Raw genomic sequence first — 16,283 nt, 5'->3', positions numbered from 1 at the left:
TTGAGAAAAGGGTAGGAAAAACAGGAAAGATAATTACAAGCAACCACCAGAATGAAGCATAGGAGCAACGCCTGGATTGCTGGGGGCTGTACAGAAGCTCTAAAGACATAGGCACATTGCAAATGGGTAGGAATTAGGAGCAGCATTTGATAATGAGCAAAACAAAACTAACACTGATGAAGAATGCCTCGTCATTCACATGGAACTCAAGCTAATTCCTTCTGCATCTGGTATATGACACTTGGCTGTGTGTACAGACTCTGACCTAGCTGCACCAGCTACTGATGCGATGTATAAGTTGCTTATATTGGGGAGAAAACTCATTAGAAGTCAAATAGCAAAATATACTGACAGTGAAAAAGAGAGAGCTTCAGGAGCTGTTATGGGGGACACTCAACCCTGTTGCCTGTTCAGGAATTAGGTGTCTGCTGAGACACAAAGGATTTGGGTCTTTCCAGTTCCAGCCTTAAGGAAAGACCAGGTATGCTACAGTGGGTCAGTTAAGGAATGTATTTCCTCTGACATACTTTAGTTCTAACTACTTGGCTCTAAGGAGCCTGTTAATCACTGCTTCCCAGTGTCCCAGGGAGAACACTGCCACAGATCTGGATGCTACCAGACCCGAGGCAATGTTCACTCCAGGTGCACAGAAAACTGCAACCTAGAGCGGGTTGGACCCCAAAGAGGCACATTTCAGAAGGCTGGCATGCCAGAAGTGCATGGCTGTAAAAAGAGTGATAAAAAACCCTGTCATGGATGTTATGATGGTATTTTTCCTGAAATTCTTCCTCTCGTGAATAGTAAACACTGGTTTCTAAAGCACTTACTGGGCACCTGTCCCGGAAGAAGTGCTTGAACAGCAAAATTAAAGCATGCTGTCAGAGTGAGAGGGCCAGACTTGGCCTTGAGCCATTGACAGCCTGTTTAATTCGCTGAGTGAAGTGCGGGAGGGGAAAAAGGAAAACTAAGTCACTGGTTGTTAGAAATGATGAAAACAACTATCGAGACTTGCTCAAAAAGATCCTTTGGTAGGTAGCGTGCCTTTTCTCTGAGTAGGGGCAAGGCTTCAGAAGATGGCTGAGGAGTATGCCTAAACAAATCACACAGTGATGTCATATTTTCAGCTATGAATTTCTTTCAACAGACCACCTTTGCCTAGGAAAACTATGCAACTTCAAGTGTTGCTTCAAGAAAGATTCTCGTACAAAAGTTTGGGGTTACATAATGTGAAAAGTAACTAAAAAAAAAAAAAAAAAAAGAAAACAGCTCAGATAGCAGCACTCAAAACTCATCGTCTGACTAGCCACTAGTTGCCTTCGGAGAGCTGACAGGGCAGCTACAGGCTTGCTTACCTCTTCCAGCTACTCAAATAAATATATAAAAGTTATTAGCTTTTCTTCCCTGTGTTCCCCATGGCTGTAGCTCCCATAGGGATTCCTTAGCACTGTGCATAGATGATGTGACTCACAGTACAGAAAAGGCTGGGAAGCTCTGCTTTCCAGTGTTATTCTGTCTGCTTCCATCTCGGAAGGGTGGTTCTCAGATGTTCTGCATGGTTGTGTACCAGGCGTTTTCAGCCTACGTTTCCAGTTCCAACGGACTTCAAAAGAGGAAAATACTCCCATTAATGTTTTGCATGATAACGAGTTAGGCAAGCATCATTTTTGGATGCAGTTGATGGAAGACTGGTTACTGCCAGTGCCAAGTGGGCGTCTTAGTTGAGACTATCAAATGATGTCTGTTGTATTAAACGCTTTGTTGGATTTCCTGCTTGGAAAGTGATGCATGTGCCAGACAGAGTTTCCTATTTTGGCATTAAGGCAATCTTGGAGCCCAGTGCAAACTGTTTACTTTAAAAGCTTAATTTTAAATATAGTTTTGGAACACGCTTGGAAATGTCTGCAAATCAACAGCAACAGAGAGGAGACTAGATCATAATTTCCTGAACTCCTGTGTCCTTTTGAAATACCTTAATCTGCTTTGCTTTATGTGAGCTGCTTTTGGTTTGTGCATGATATATTCACACGTTGTCTCTTTCTGAATTGGACAGTAAAGAATTGTAGCTGAAAGACAGGTAAAAACTGAGAGCACAGAAGAACATAATGGACAGCAACACTTAAAGTCCTTTTAGTATTGTTTAACCCTTTCTTGTGATATACCACTGGTGGAAGGAGAACATGTTCCATCTTGCTGAGCAGTCAACAGAAATAGCCTGTGTTAGGATCCTGAAGGGCACTCTCCAGCTTGCTGCAAAGCCAGTGGACATGCTGATATGCAGTGCCATTAATTTCCACCTTAGCAGAAAGGTTCTTTAGAGTGCCAAGCGTGACGCCAGAGTACAAAACACTTCATTCATCAAAGCTGTAAGTAAGAAATTCTGTGTTTTTGGTTTTAGAAGTAACTTTTGTACATTTATGACTTTTTCCACATTAAACATCATTTATGGTTTGGAAATTGTTCAGGCAAGAGGCATGTGGTTTCTGCTCCCGAATATCAGCAACAGTTTTGCTAGGTTCAGTCTCTATTTTATGTTGACATTTATTTGGCTATTCATTTATCTTTTGGGTGGACTTCTTTGGAGCAAGCTGCCTCAAGGAGAACCCATAGCCTTCTGGCTAAATGAAGACCAAGTGATCTGCTTAAGGTGAAGATGACATTGGTATAGGGAATTTGGGTTCAGAAGCCAGACTTCTGCAAAGTACCTGGTGAAGAAATACCTTTTCTGGGATGTTCCCTCATCAGAGCAATTGCTGGAACAAATTGAGAAACAGGAATTTCACACCTGGACTTTGAGACATGAGTTGATAGGTTTTTCCATAAGCAATTTGAGAAGTTATGGAGTAGCTGTTGAATTTTCAGTTAATTGTATTCATGCTGAATAAATGGTAAAGGGCTGATGCAAGATCTTGGTTTATGATCTAGGAAATCCATTTTACAAATTTTACTGAGGTTTCAAGGGCCTCCTTTTGCAGGCCTTTCTATGCATAAGTGCCACATTTCAAGTGAGAGTGGATGGGATTACATAAATATGTTCTCTGTGTGTATCGAAGCAGAGGAGACTGTATGGGTTGGATGTGCTTTTGTTCCTGCAGCATTTTGGATTCTAGTGCTAATTCTTTCTTTAGCTGACCAGGCAGGACAGGATTTAGAAACGAGCACCAGTTTTTTGCCTTTCTATATTCAGTGCTCTGTCCGAGAAGAGCAACATTTCTTTCCCCTGCCTAAATGCTCTGCAAGGGCCCGGTTCTGTTCTATGCTGAGTCCAGTTACTCCACTGACTTACTCATGACAAATAAACGCTGTGGGGTGTCTGAATGCAGTGACAGGTACTGCAGTGCACAAACTTTGAGAGCTGCTAAAAGCTCTCAATCAATGCCTTTGTGATTCTAGGATTTGTAAGAATGTAAAAATTGTCCTGCTGGGCCACACCAGTGGGCTGGTTCCATCCAGCCAAGGGTTTTGTCTCTGGCAGTGGTAGGAGGAGATGCTATGTAGAGGCAGCTTTCAAGCCTGGCCACTGCCAGGGCTACATTCACCTTAGACTTCCCAGACACTGACTCATGTCTGTCGTGAGGAGCGCCTGTTGTCCTCTCCCCACAATCCCTGCTCTGGAGCCCTGTGCTCCACCTGCCCCAGGGATTAGAGACCCCTTTTCTGCGAGGAAACCGGTGCCATCACATGGGATTCATCTTGCAGAGCTAGCAGTGCAGAGGGAATCCCTGCCGTCTTTCCTGAGGTGTGCTGCCAAGAAAAATAGCACTGAATAGAGGTCTTATTTCCCCGCTCCTGCCTGAGTAAGGAATGAGTAAGACATGTTCTGCAATCTGTTAGGAGAGTTTCTTTCATTCTTTGGCCCTTTGCTTCACGGTGCAGCCACTTTTGGTGCTGGGTGCCTCTGTCTGTCTCTTCTCTGGTGCGATGATCTTTGAGACTGAAGTTTGCAGAAGTTGCCTCTAGCAATAGCCCGTGTAAAGTTGTCTGGAGCACAGTAAATGATTCCTAGCACCTCTGGAATTTGGGATAGAAACCTGCTTGGAGGGGAAGGGTGTTGCAGCTATATTTTTACGTTTGTTTCCTTTTTAATGTTTGGTTGTATTCTTCCATTACCTGACCATGTTTATCCATCTGTCCTTGTTGGGCAAACAGCAGTGCTAAATTTCAAGGAGAGAAAACATTTTTTGTTTTGTTTCCCTTGCTTGCCTAAACTTTTTGCATGTGCCTACTTTGTATACCAGCTGCTTCTGCAAGTCTAATATGCCTCTCTTTCTAAACCCATTTTCTCCTTCCTGGTGCCCTGGGCTAGGGGCTGGGAGCATTTATCTCTGGCCTCCCATAGCGGAACAACCTGTAACAGCGGGGTTTCATTCCCGTCCTCCCTGGGTCGGGACCACAAGCCTACGCTTGGTGGTGCAAGCTCTCCTAGCTTAGTCTGCAGCTTCATTTGTGATGGTTTCCCAATAATGGGAAGAGATGATGAAAGCAAAGACAGACACACAGATGGGGAGAGATATCTCAGGGCTGCCAGGGCAGCTGTTGGAGATCTCTGAATCAGATGGAGACAGAACTCCACCACCCTCAGCTTCCCCACCCTCAAACAAGCCATCTCCCATGTGTAAAGCAAAACCTGCTCCACCCCAGCTGTGCCGTTTTAGGTAATGGCCTAGTTAATAAATGGCAAATTCCAAGGGTAATCCTGTCAAAGTCTTCCTGACATCCCCGTTGATAATATTAACCACAAAGTGCTCCCCTGCTCATCTGATTAATACCAAAAGAATTCTACTTGATTATATCATTACTGAAGGGAACTGTAGGAAAGACAAATATTCCAGGGAAAAGTCAAGCTTTAGACAAAGGGGAAGGTCACAAGTGTCCACGGTTTGTAAAGTTTTTCACCTGGTGGAAAGGGAAAGGTTTGTGATCATCTTCTGCTCTCCAACAACCCTTGTGAGAGTATGCATGTCCCAGCCTTTCTTCTTTGCCTGTAACTCATTCGTATCATGTTGATATGAGTGGCTCTAAGCCAAGCAAGTGCATGAAGGGTTGGAGACTTTGAATGTAAAGTTCCAAGGGCAGAGACCCATGTAATTGTTTCCTTAAAAAGTCTGGCAAGGTCAAATTAGTGCAATTTGGGATCTTGGCACAGCACTGAAAGCCGAGGGAGGAGCAGAGTTTCTTTCTCTATCTCCACCCTACTGTACTCCTTCCATGGAAAAGCCAGGATAGTAGTTTGCGGGCTCGGTAAGAAATCCAGTATTTTGGAAAAGATACTGGGCTGCTGCTCTCTTATCCTTTCCTACCCTTTCCAGAGCTGTGGTTCTTAGTTATCTTATGTTGAGATAAGTGATAGCTATTCATGCTTCTCAGGCTGCCTGCAGATTCAGAGAGGCATCACAAGATGCCCTACACATGCGCTTTTAAGTATTTATCACCCTGCGGGCTTCTAGACATGGGAGGGGGGGGGCTTTTTTTAATGAATGTGAAGATTGTGATACAGAAGATGAGTAGAGCAGTTCTTCATCCCTGTATTCTGATGCTGGCTTTGATACCTCTGTGCCTGCATCCTTGTTTCTTCATCACTGTGAAGTACAACAAGGTTTGGTCATGTAGATGTGATCAGAACAGGAGCAAACAAACTCTTGGGCACACCTGAGCAGTTGTTAGCTGTGTGTCACCCTGGCAGCTCCCTAAAACTGGAATCTGCTGTACTGACCAGAGCAAGTATTAATGGAAAAAAGACATGTGGAGGAGAGAAAAGAGCAGGTTTTTGGAGTCGGATATGATTAGCTGATGTGTGTGGTACTTGAAGGGAGGGAATAAAGAGGATGGAGCCAGGCTCTTAGTGATTTCTACTGTTAAGGGTATTTGAACATAGGAACAGGTTGCCCAGAGAGGCTGTGGAGTCCTCGTCCTCGGAGATAATTCAAAACCCAACTGGACATGTCCTGGGCAACCTGCTGTAATTGTCTCTCCCTTGAGCCAGGGGCTTGGACGAGATGATCTCCAGAGGTGCCTCCAACCTCAGCGATTCTGTGATTCTGTAACTACACTTGCAAAATACCTGTTAGAGGGTAGTTGTGATAAGGTGGCTTGGGAGGTGAAACTAGCTTCAGAAGTTCTCATAGATCCCTGGAAATATCCCCGTTAAAAACAGCTCTCCATATTTCTTTTTTAAAGTTGTTTTTTTTCCAGGCTGTGGTGGAGCATAGCCTGCAGACTAATTGATAATCACAACTGGGGAAAGGGGTGAACTGTAGTACCAGAGCAAAGCCAGTGGAAAGAAGAAATTTTTAAGCCGGCTCAATTTGAGACAATCTGGTGTGTAGCTACACTTCAGTCCCTGCCCCCAAAGTGTGGGGCCATGCCATTCTCTGCTAAAATAGCAAGCTTGGCCTTTGCCTTAAGGTATGAGAAGAGGACCTAGGAGGTCTAGAAGAGGAGAGCTGAGAGAGCTTGAGGCTCTTAAACAAGAAGAATGAAGGAGAAATGTGATAACATCATGAAGTACTAAAGGGCTGGAGGGACAATACAAGTAATACAGGGAGAATGGGTATAATTTGTTCTCCATATCCAGGGCATATAGGACAAAATGTCAAGGTTTTTAACTACAGCAAGACATTAGGAAAAAAATCTTTATAGCATTAAAGCTGATGAAGCCCTGGAATAAAGTGCAAAGGTGGCTGTGGGGGTCTATGAAGGAAATATTTAAAACACTGTAAAAATTTCAGTCGAGGATGGCAGACTGAGCTGACCTGCCTTGGAGCAGGCAGAGGGATGGACCAGAAGGTCCCTTTCTGTCCTCAGTTTCTGTGACTCCCTGGACAGTGGGAGTTAATACGCAGCTGAGCGCTTGCCTGTAGGAAGAGGCTCCTCTTGCTTTCCCTCACTTAGATTCTAACTTGCAGGGGAAAGCAACAGAGATCCGTTTTACCCTGTGGTTTTCTTACCCTTGGACCTTCTCAGAACATGAGATGCACCATCTTGTGTTGGCTTTTCACATCTGATGATGTCACCAAGTTCAGAGTGAGTCCTGGGTCCGGTTCCCCTATTTGCAGAGAAGCTCAGTACCAGAATTGGCCTTTTTGTTGTGCTGAATGCTGGTTATTCTCCTTCCCAGTCAATAGCCTTTCTAGAAGACCTGTGCACTGAATACTTTAAAGCCTAGCAATCATATAACTTGCTGCCAATGTCAGCATGTGTAAAAATGTCGTTATACACTGTGGTGGCTCCTAACATAGAGCCATTCCTTAGGAGAGGGAGTGTGGAAAGGCAGGCAATCTGCCTGGAGTGAGAGAGGCATCCGCTGCTTGTTAACTGATCTTGTGGGAGGAGGGGAAATAAGTTGATAAAAATAATAAAAGGTCGTAACGCAATAATTTGGGCACCAATTCCTGTACAACAAACATCTCTAGTCCAGTGAAGGACTTTCAGTCCTGATCTGACACATCCATAGGGAATTCCCCACCAAATATGTCTTATTCCCCTCCTATTTGCGCCCTCCCACGCCACAGGTAACATTTTTAGGCATACTCTGAGTAAGCGTGAGGGACTGGATCCTACTGGTAAAGCAGGCAGTTCAGGAGATGAAGTTACTTGCTTTGAAACATCTTCTCCAGAACCTTCCTGGCTTCAAAATTGGCATGAGGAATTCACTGGCAGCTGAGCAGGGATTTTCAGGCTTTCACTGGGTTCTAAGTGGGGAAGCCGAAATCCCTGAGGAAGAGAAATGTCCAAGTCCCTCTGAGGCTCCAGGTCATAGTTACCCTTTCAGACCGTCTCCCATTTGTCCCTTCAGTGGAAGGCAGTGGCCTCAGCTGTCTTCCGCTTTTTGCAGCCTGTGCTTTAGAGGGGGCTTCTCAAGTGTGGGTTAGCGTCATGCTGCCCTGAAGAATCAAAACCCTGTAATGTGCTGAGAGAGCAGACTCTCTGGTCCTGGCATTACTTTATATTCCAGCCCACAACCATTCCCTTTCTGAGAAACCTAACCACTTTGTCTCATTTATTCCCTCCCTCTCAGCTCCCTGGACGTGTCTACTGCCATGAGATGTCTCAGCCAAGGATTTTGAGCCAAGATATGAGGGAAATGGTTTAACCAGATGTGTGCCCATGCCTGTGATACTGAACTTTGAGACACCGATATTTAAAAAGCTTGCCATCTCCCCTGCTTCCCAGCAGCAAGGTGAGTAACGGGTGGGACAGCAGCATATCCAGAAAAACACCTCTTTTTCAAGGGGAAGGAGAGGAGGTTATAATTCGACTGTAAAAATTTGCTCCAGGCTGAAAACTTGGCAAACAAAAGCTTAGCTTAGGAGTGATTTAAAAGGAAACAACAAAAAAAGCATAAAATAAATCAGGGCGGTCATTTTGGGTGGAGATGAGGGTCCAGAGCTTAAAGATCATTCTTTAGTGGGGGAGGAGAAGGAATGGTCCAAGACAGAGTTGCATTTGGCTCTCAGCCCTACTATAACTAAGCCTTTCAAAGCCAGGAGAATAAACTGAACACATGTCCAATCCCTAGCCTCTCCCTTCACCCATTTGTCAGAGGAAAGCAAGGCCCTATGTACTCTTTAAAGCAGAATGGATGCAGATACGGTGGCATTAGCTGAATTCCTCCTATTGCCACTTTCTAAATATGGATTTCCCTGTATCTTAAATTATAAAAGCACATAAAGTCACTGAGGCTCAGCTTGCCTAGGAGACAAAGATGGTGTCTGTTGCTTTCAGCATTATGGATCTCGTCAGGCCCGTTCCTGCTCTGTGCCATGCCACACCTGCTGCTCAGAGTCTGTGTCCTGCTTCTGCCTTCAGCGTTGCACAGTGCCACTCCTTAACAAGCTGAAGAGTTGAACAAGAGGATGACTGCTCCTTGCAGCCCTTATGTGGGCTGATTCCTCCACAGCCCCAGGCTCACAAAGCTAAGGAAGAGGAAGGAGAGCTGGCTGGCTGCATAGCAGCAAAGACCAGGAACACAGAACATGCCTCTCGAGGGAAGGCTTTTCCAGACCATTACCTGATGTGCCTGGCACACACGGTTGGCAGCACAGTTGGCACTGGCCTTGAGAAACAAAGACAAGGCCCAGCCAGTTACCATGTCTTTTGTCATCTCCAGACTGCCTCGGCCCCTCCAGCCTGTGTGCCCATACATAATTACATTGCAGGCTCCCTTTGTAGTGCTGTCACTGTGTGATTTTCCTGATGGCCTGGAGCTTCCACACCAGTTAGGGAGGAAGGTATAATGCTGGCATTGTAGACAAACCCCTTGACCTACTGAATTACCTATCCAACTGGATATGCGGAAAAAAATTTCACAGTGAGGGTGGGTTAAGCACTGGAACAGGTAGCCCAGGGTGTATGAAAGCTCCATCTTTGGATATTTTCAGAACTTAATTGGATCAGGCCTAGTGCAACCTGACACAGCTTTGCTAACTCTCCTTATTGCAATGCACACTTCTAAAACTGCCATTCCCTCGGCTGCCTGATGGAGTGCTTTGGCTGTAGCAGGTACCAAGGAAGAAAAGGCTAAATGAATGATCAAAGGCTTGTAGATGTAAAGGACCCTTCCTGAAATTTTCCCTTCTACTGCATAGTTAATACATGTTCAGTTCCATCAGCTTAAGTGACATGGACAGTCGTGGTTTAGATGGGATGTTACCTAATTCTGCTCAGAACAGGCCTCCTTTCAAGGGCAGCACGGTTTAAACCTCTTGGGCTTTTGTAACGGGCTTCATAGTTTGTTCGCACATATTTTTGTATGTGTTCACAGATCTTCCCTTCAAGCACCTCAAGGCTGTCTGGAGAACTTAGTGCTCTCCAGCAGCAGACAGTGCCAGGCTCTGCTTCATATAAAAGAAATGCACTTTAATTCTATCCTGTCTCCAGGCTTAATGAGGCAGGTAGAACCAGCCGATACAGAAACTTTTAGGACTGGGTCTCTTTGTTAAGAAGGCTTGGAGAAGCTTTGCTTTGTGCTTCTGGCACTGTTGTTCTTGTAGTATTGAGAGATCTCTTACCTATACTGGTGTATACTGCATAATTTGAGATCAGGTTGTCAAAGCATCACCTTTCTGAATATCTCAGTAGAGTCAACTCTACTGAGGTGTCGAGGAAGGCTGTTCAAGAGATCTTGTGAAAGGGAAAGAAGCGTCATCTTTTAGTCTGCTCTTACGTTTCAGTGCTGATGCTTTTGTGTATTGTCATTTTTAGGGAAGACTGAAGCCACTGAGCCCAGAATCCAGCCCGTCTTCTAGCTCCCCAAGTGCAGCAAAAACGTTTATGGACTGATCTTCTACAGCTCTTCTCAAGCATTGGAATTTCCAGGTGTATATGTTTCCAGGGCACAAGCAACCCCCAGGAAAGCTGCTTTTCCAAAGGTATGTTATCTCTTGTTTAGACTAAAAAAACTGAAAAGGGAAAAAGAGAAATTAAAAAAAATTACCTTTGGCATCAAAACAAAGCAAGTCTGTCTTTTCCCTAAGCTTCGTCAACTGTGCCTTGTGCAAAAGAAAATGAAACTGTAAAAATGACTTAACAAAATGGGGATGAAGGTAAAGGCAAGGTTCTGGCATTGGAGATAAGGTTAAATCAGAGCCCAGCATGCCAGTGGAAGAAGTTTAACAAGTTCATTTTATGTGCCACTGTGTCACACTTCCCTTTGTTGCTCAAGAATGTTGCTTCACTAGTTCCTAGGGTGTGAAAGGGCCATGCTGCTGGGAGGATGTGCCCCACAGACTGTGCATGAGCCACTGTTGGGCTACCTGACAGTGACAGAAAGGGTGATCCATCTGAAAATAGTTGTTTTACTTGTATTACAGTTTTGCTATGGACCAAGAACTGGTCTGGACTTTGTAGTCGGAGGTCTTCTGTAGTATGATAGTTTGCAGAACAGTACTGTGCAGGGCAAAAGTGTAATGAGAGTAGGCAGGCACTCCAACCAAATCAAGGGAAGTTAATATGCCTCTGAAAGTATTCACAGTGGTCAGGAGGCTTGGAAGATACCCATCTTGTAAGGAGTTCAGGAGATGAAGCTGAATGCTCTCTAAAATAATGGAGATCCCTCTCATCTTTGCTGCCTTCAAAGGGAAGAGGCAGGACAAAGTGCTCATAGACTGTGTTGTGTGTACACATATAAAGCAAAGCACGGGAGGAGCCTGACAGACCTTGTCGGGAAGCATAGAGTGCACTGTGAGTGTGTGACAAGCCCTGGCATATATACACCTTGCCACTGTGATCAGTGGCTTGAAGCTAGGCGAGGTCAGAGTTTACACCAAGGACTGACTTCTGTCCCTTCTGTCAGTGTTTGTACACATCCTAAACTGCTATTGCACAATCTGGTGTGAGTGGCGTGCTCTGCTCGGAAGAGACCCAAGACTGGAAAAGCAGGCTACATCTGTCTGTTGGGCAGGACTGCAATGCACTGCTAGAGACATCTGAGCCTGCTTCCTTTCCTTCCCCTCCTCCAGTTCCCACCTGCACCCCCAGCCCTGAAACAAAGACTCCCACTAAAAGCAAAGTAGCAGCTATAGCAGAAGATTCCCTAGTTGCTGCCCACATGTCAACTGCTGCTGCTGCAGGCTGTGGCTTGTGTGATGACAACAATGATTCAATTAAGTGATTTTTTTAATCCTTCCTCTTATGGCAGTAAGTCCTTTGTGTGAACATTGTTAAACCAGTTAGAGTGGCCAGGAACTGATCAAGTGTAAATTTGTAAAAGAAAAGGAGGTGGAACTCTGCTTCCCTTCTCCATTTCTGTCTGTTGCCTCTACCTAGATGCACAGCCAGGCAGTTTGATGATAGTGCCCAGCTGGTTTTTAGCTCTGCCCCTCTGGGAAAAAAAAAAAAAGAGAAAAAGCGATCAGCCTCCTCCACCATTTGTTCTGCTCTTGGTGATCTCAAAGCCTGCTACAGAGCACATCTTTGCAAGCTCCAAGGTTGTTCATCCCAACTGCCTCTTCTACCTGTTCCAGCCTAGAAGACGCTTTATAGGCCTTTGCTGTAAAGGACCACACTTGACATGTAAAGGACTCAGAAAAGCCAGGGTATGATTCCTGTAACAGCTGTAACTCAGACCTTTTTGCACACATATTATTTTTAGTTAATATAGATGGTGTTAACATTAATGCCTTAACCCTTGAGGAAGCTAGTTAATTTCCAGGTCGATATGACCAGGGAGCTGGCTAATTTCCAGTGTTTTGGGGAGAGAGCCAAGAAGTGCAATGCCCAGGGTGTTTCTGGCTGCTGGTGTTCCTGAGTGGAGCACATCGGGTCTGCACTTCATCCTGGGCTTCCACCCACTGTCTGCCACCCCACCGTCCTCTGCATGTGCCATGGGCTAAGTGTCTTTAATGGCAGGGCTGTGGGTTACCAAGCCACAGCAGCGTGTCGTGATACTGTCAACCAAAATGCCTAGAAGGGGACAAACCGGCAGCTTACTACCCTAGCCATACAAGGCTGGTGGCTTAAGAAGAGACAGCCACCTTGGTCTAGGAGTTTTGTATGAGTAAGATGTAGCAAAAAAGTAACACCATCACCCATGCACCCGCTGCTGTTACTGAAATGTGGATCTAACCAGGCAAAGGCTGTGGCAAACAGGCAGGAGAGGAAAAGGGAGGGGGGGATTTCAAACACCACAGCCCAGAGAAAGCAAGCCCTGCGTTCGTGCTTGTGTCAGTAGCCTGTCTGTGTGCTGACCCCAGGCTCACCTGAGCCTTGGCAAAGCTCCCCTTTGTTCTGTGTTGGCGTTCAGAATCCAGAGTTATCCCACAGCCACTTTGTGACCTGTTCCACCCAGACAGCTTGCCCATGATTGCTTCATAAAGCAAGACCCAAGAATCAAAAACAGGGCATGTTTCCTGAGCAGAGATGGAAAACAGCTGTGCTGGAAAAAAGGAGGGGTTTGCTGGCTGAGCAGTGGAAAATGCAGATCAAGGCCTGGTTGTGCAATCTTCCCTGGCTGGCCTTTGGCTGCTATTGTGGCAAGGGGACCAGCTGGAGTTGGCGTGAGGCTGCTGCCAGGCGACGGGGGTAGCGAGAGCCTCTGGTGACAAGGCTAGGAACCCAGAGCTTAGTTCTGCATGTCTTACAAATGCCTGGGAGGCTGGTAAGTGACACCTGGTGATGCTGCCCTCTCCACTGTCCTGTGGTCAGATCTGTCTGGCCAGTCCCAGATGGCGTTTGAATGGCCAGGCCCATTACTGTAAAGGCACAGAGCTGTAGGGCTACAGAGAAGCAGCATCTGCCCAGGTGTGGAGCTTGATTCCCGCCTAGCGCTCATAAAGTGCTCACTGTGCAGCCACAGCCAGGGGATGTGGTTATGTAGTCTGGCCAGGTTCCTGCGTCTGAATCCTCAGCGCCTGTACTGGGGAGTTAGGTGCACATCAAAGAACTGGACAATGCACACACATGCTGTGCAGGGAGACTGATCAAAAAACCTTAGAGCTAGTGTCTGCTCTGCCACTGCTGTCCTCTGAAATCGGAGGAAGGCTATGTCATGTTTTTACTAGCCTTAAGTGCTGATTGCTTCAAGTCAGGCTTCTGGAAGAGTTCTTGATTTTTATCAAATTCAAAAATCTCCAACTAAAAGTAAATGAACCGACTGACTCTGAATCCAGAGGCAAGGGACAGAGGATTCTGTCTATTTTTTTAAAATCTAATGTTTGTATACAAGAAGGAGAGGATGGACAAGAACAGAGAGGGAGAATTAGGCCTTTGCTTCAGAGCCAGGTTATAAAAAAAAAAAAAATTACCGTCTGCTGAGAGAGCCCTGCAACATCTCTTCTCTCCCAGTGCTCTCTGTAACTAAGCAAGAAACTAAGGTAAGGGGCAAAACGGTGAGAAAGCCAAGGAAGTAGGCAGGACCATCAATCACCTCCTAGGCTGATACATACCAGCCACATTGGCCTCTCTTCTTAGCACCTGGAACAGCAGAAGACAGTATGATGAATGTTTTTCACTCTATAGTATTGGAGGTATGGATGCACTGTAATTGCAGGGAGATTGTGCTTTCTTACAACTGGCTCAGCCTACCGAGCTGAAACATATGGAATCAGACTTTGCTCTGCAGCAGTTTCCAATTGTGTTCATCACTAAGACAGCACAACTGAAGAGGGAAAAAAAAAAAAACCCCAAACCAACCTGATCACTGCTTCAGAGCCTGTGAAGGGAAAGAAGGAAGATGTGGTGTGGTGACCTGTAGGAGGGAGGAAACTGCAGAACTGATGCAAGAGCAGCCTCCAGAGGAGTTGTAGAGGGAAGCGATTTTGGTCCAAATAGCAAACTTCGAAGTATTTTTTGGCCCTCTATGCCAGGTTTTGTAATCCAGGTACTTCAAGGTGAGGGGTAGGATGGGTGTTGGCTTCAGATGCTGGAAGAACACAGACTTAATGAAATTAACACAAAGAAACAGTAGTGTTACCAGAAGCATGCTGTGACCTGAGGCAAACAGTAATGTGCAGAGGTGGATGAAAGCAGCATTACATTTGCAGTCTAGGGGCTAGGCTCCCAACTGGATGCAACCATTGCATTATTTGCGTTTTAGGTAGTTTCCTTCCTGCCATAAAGGATCCCATAGTCCTGAGTTGGGAGCTGAAGACTATATATATACACCACATGGAAGTAATGAGGGACTTAATGGCTCTGCTGGCAGCAGCCAGCCTCTCCTGTGGGAACCCCTTCAGTTGGATTCTCAAGGTGCAGCTTACAGGGGGCTGCAGGAGGTGGCTCCCACTGCGTAAGAAAAGAACAAGACAAAGAACAATGAGTTTTGCTAAGGCAAATGCACTAGCTTTAGCTATTACTGATTTAAGCCAGGTCACACTAAACTTGGTACGCAGCAGGCTTTGCACAAGTGCATACAAAATCAATTTGTTTAAACCTAGGCAACTTTGAGTGCACCCAGACAAACAAAACCCAGGTAGATACACAAAATTAATAGTTGGTAATAGCTTCAGCGTTCTTAGAGCTGTTGAAAATTTGGCATTACTTGCAGATAAAACCTCTAGTGCTTCAAAGTTTATTTTCAATACAAAACAGGATGAAGGCATATTTTAGAAATAATTTGCAAAGTGAGGTGCTAGTCTTTTGGCTTTTACTGACCTGAAATTATTATTTTTAAAAAAACCCTGTCCTTCCCCTGTAACTTCTTAATGCGATATCAGTCATCAGAGTTCTCATGAAACAAACAAACACTCTGCATCTGTATCTACTCAGCAGGGTCCCAATGGGACCTCAACAGTGGCTCAAACAAAATTTCATTTAAAAAAAAAAAAAAGTTTTGCTCCCATAGAAAAGTTCCAATTTTGATGAAATTGTATTTCCTGCAGAAAAGCAAAACCGAAACCTATCATTCAAAGGTTTGACCTGATGTCTGTTTGCTCTTCAAGAGGGAGAAGAGTAGTGGAGAGAAAGCAAGTGTGGGTTTGGGAGAAAAGAAGTCCTACCAATAAATGGGGGCCATGAAAGCAGAGGGAAGAAAGCACAAATTCCCAGGCATTCCAGACATATCTGGTATCCTTTACATCCTGCACTCTGCACTTCAGTTGTACATATTTCAGTGTTCCACTGCAGAGGCAGCTGCGTTTCAGTTGTGAGTTATTATATGAAGAGTTTTGTATAGTTGTCACAGGATCTTATGAAATGAAAAGTAACTGACCACGGCAAAGAAAGTAAAATAGAACATGCAATCTGTTAACTATGCTGGAAACCACTTATGCCACAGAGAAATGGGTTTCAGGAAGCAAAAACTTCCAGAAGAAATCGGAAAAAAAGGAAAAGAAAAGTCACTGGTAGCTGGGAGAAGAGTACAGGCTTATTACCACATCTGAGCTGTTGAAAAAGACGCTGGTTTTCTGTAGCTCTTCATCTGTTTTTCTGTTCGTTTTTGTCCTTCTCTTTAACCTTGCTGGGTAAAACACATCTCCAAGGACTAATAAAAATGATTTTCTTAGCAGAGCTGCTGACTTTGCAACCTGTCAGAAAACTGACTAAACTTGAAGCTCCTTCAGTCAGTCACTTTAAAATATAGTCACCATTGTGTTTAAAAAGGGAGGGGGGGGGGGGAGAAGAAGAAAAAAGAAATACATTAATTCAACGCCAGGGTTACTCTGTTGCATGTTAAGGCAATCCAACAGGCTCTGGGAGAAACAGCAAAACTGCGGTGATGAGTAGTGTGACAAAGCGAAATGTTGCAAAATACTAGGCTTGGCTCTTGCATTATGGTGAAGATGCTTAATTTGTCTCCATTAAATAGGTATTTTATTGAAGGATCCTTAGATCCAAAAAGGTGGCCTGGG

Source organism: Nipponia nippon, unplaced genomic scaffold (genome assembly GCF_047370975.1).
Source record: "Nipponia nippon isolate SJK-2023a ecotype South Korea unplaced genomic scaffold, ASM4737097v1 scaffold_18, whole genome shotgun sequence".
Classification (NCBI taxonomy): domain Eukaryota; kingdom Metazoa; phylum Chordata; class Aves; order Pelecaniformes; family Threskiornithidae; genus Nipponia; species Nipponia nippon.
The sequence above is the reverse complement of the archived record's forward strand: the minus strand, read 5'-3'. Positions refer to the sequence as shown.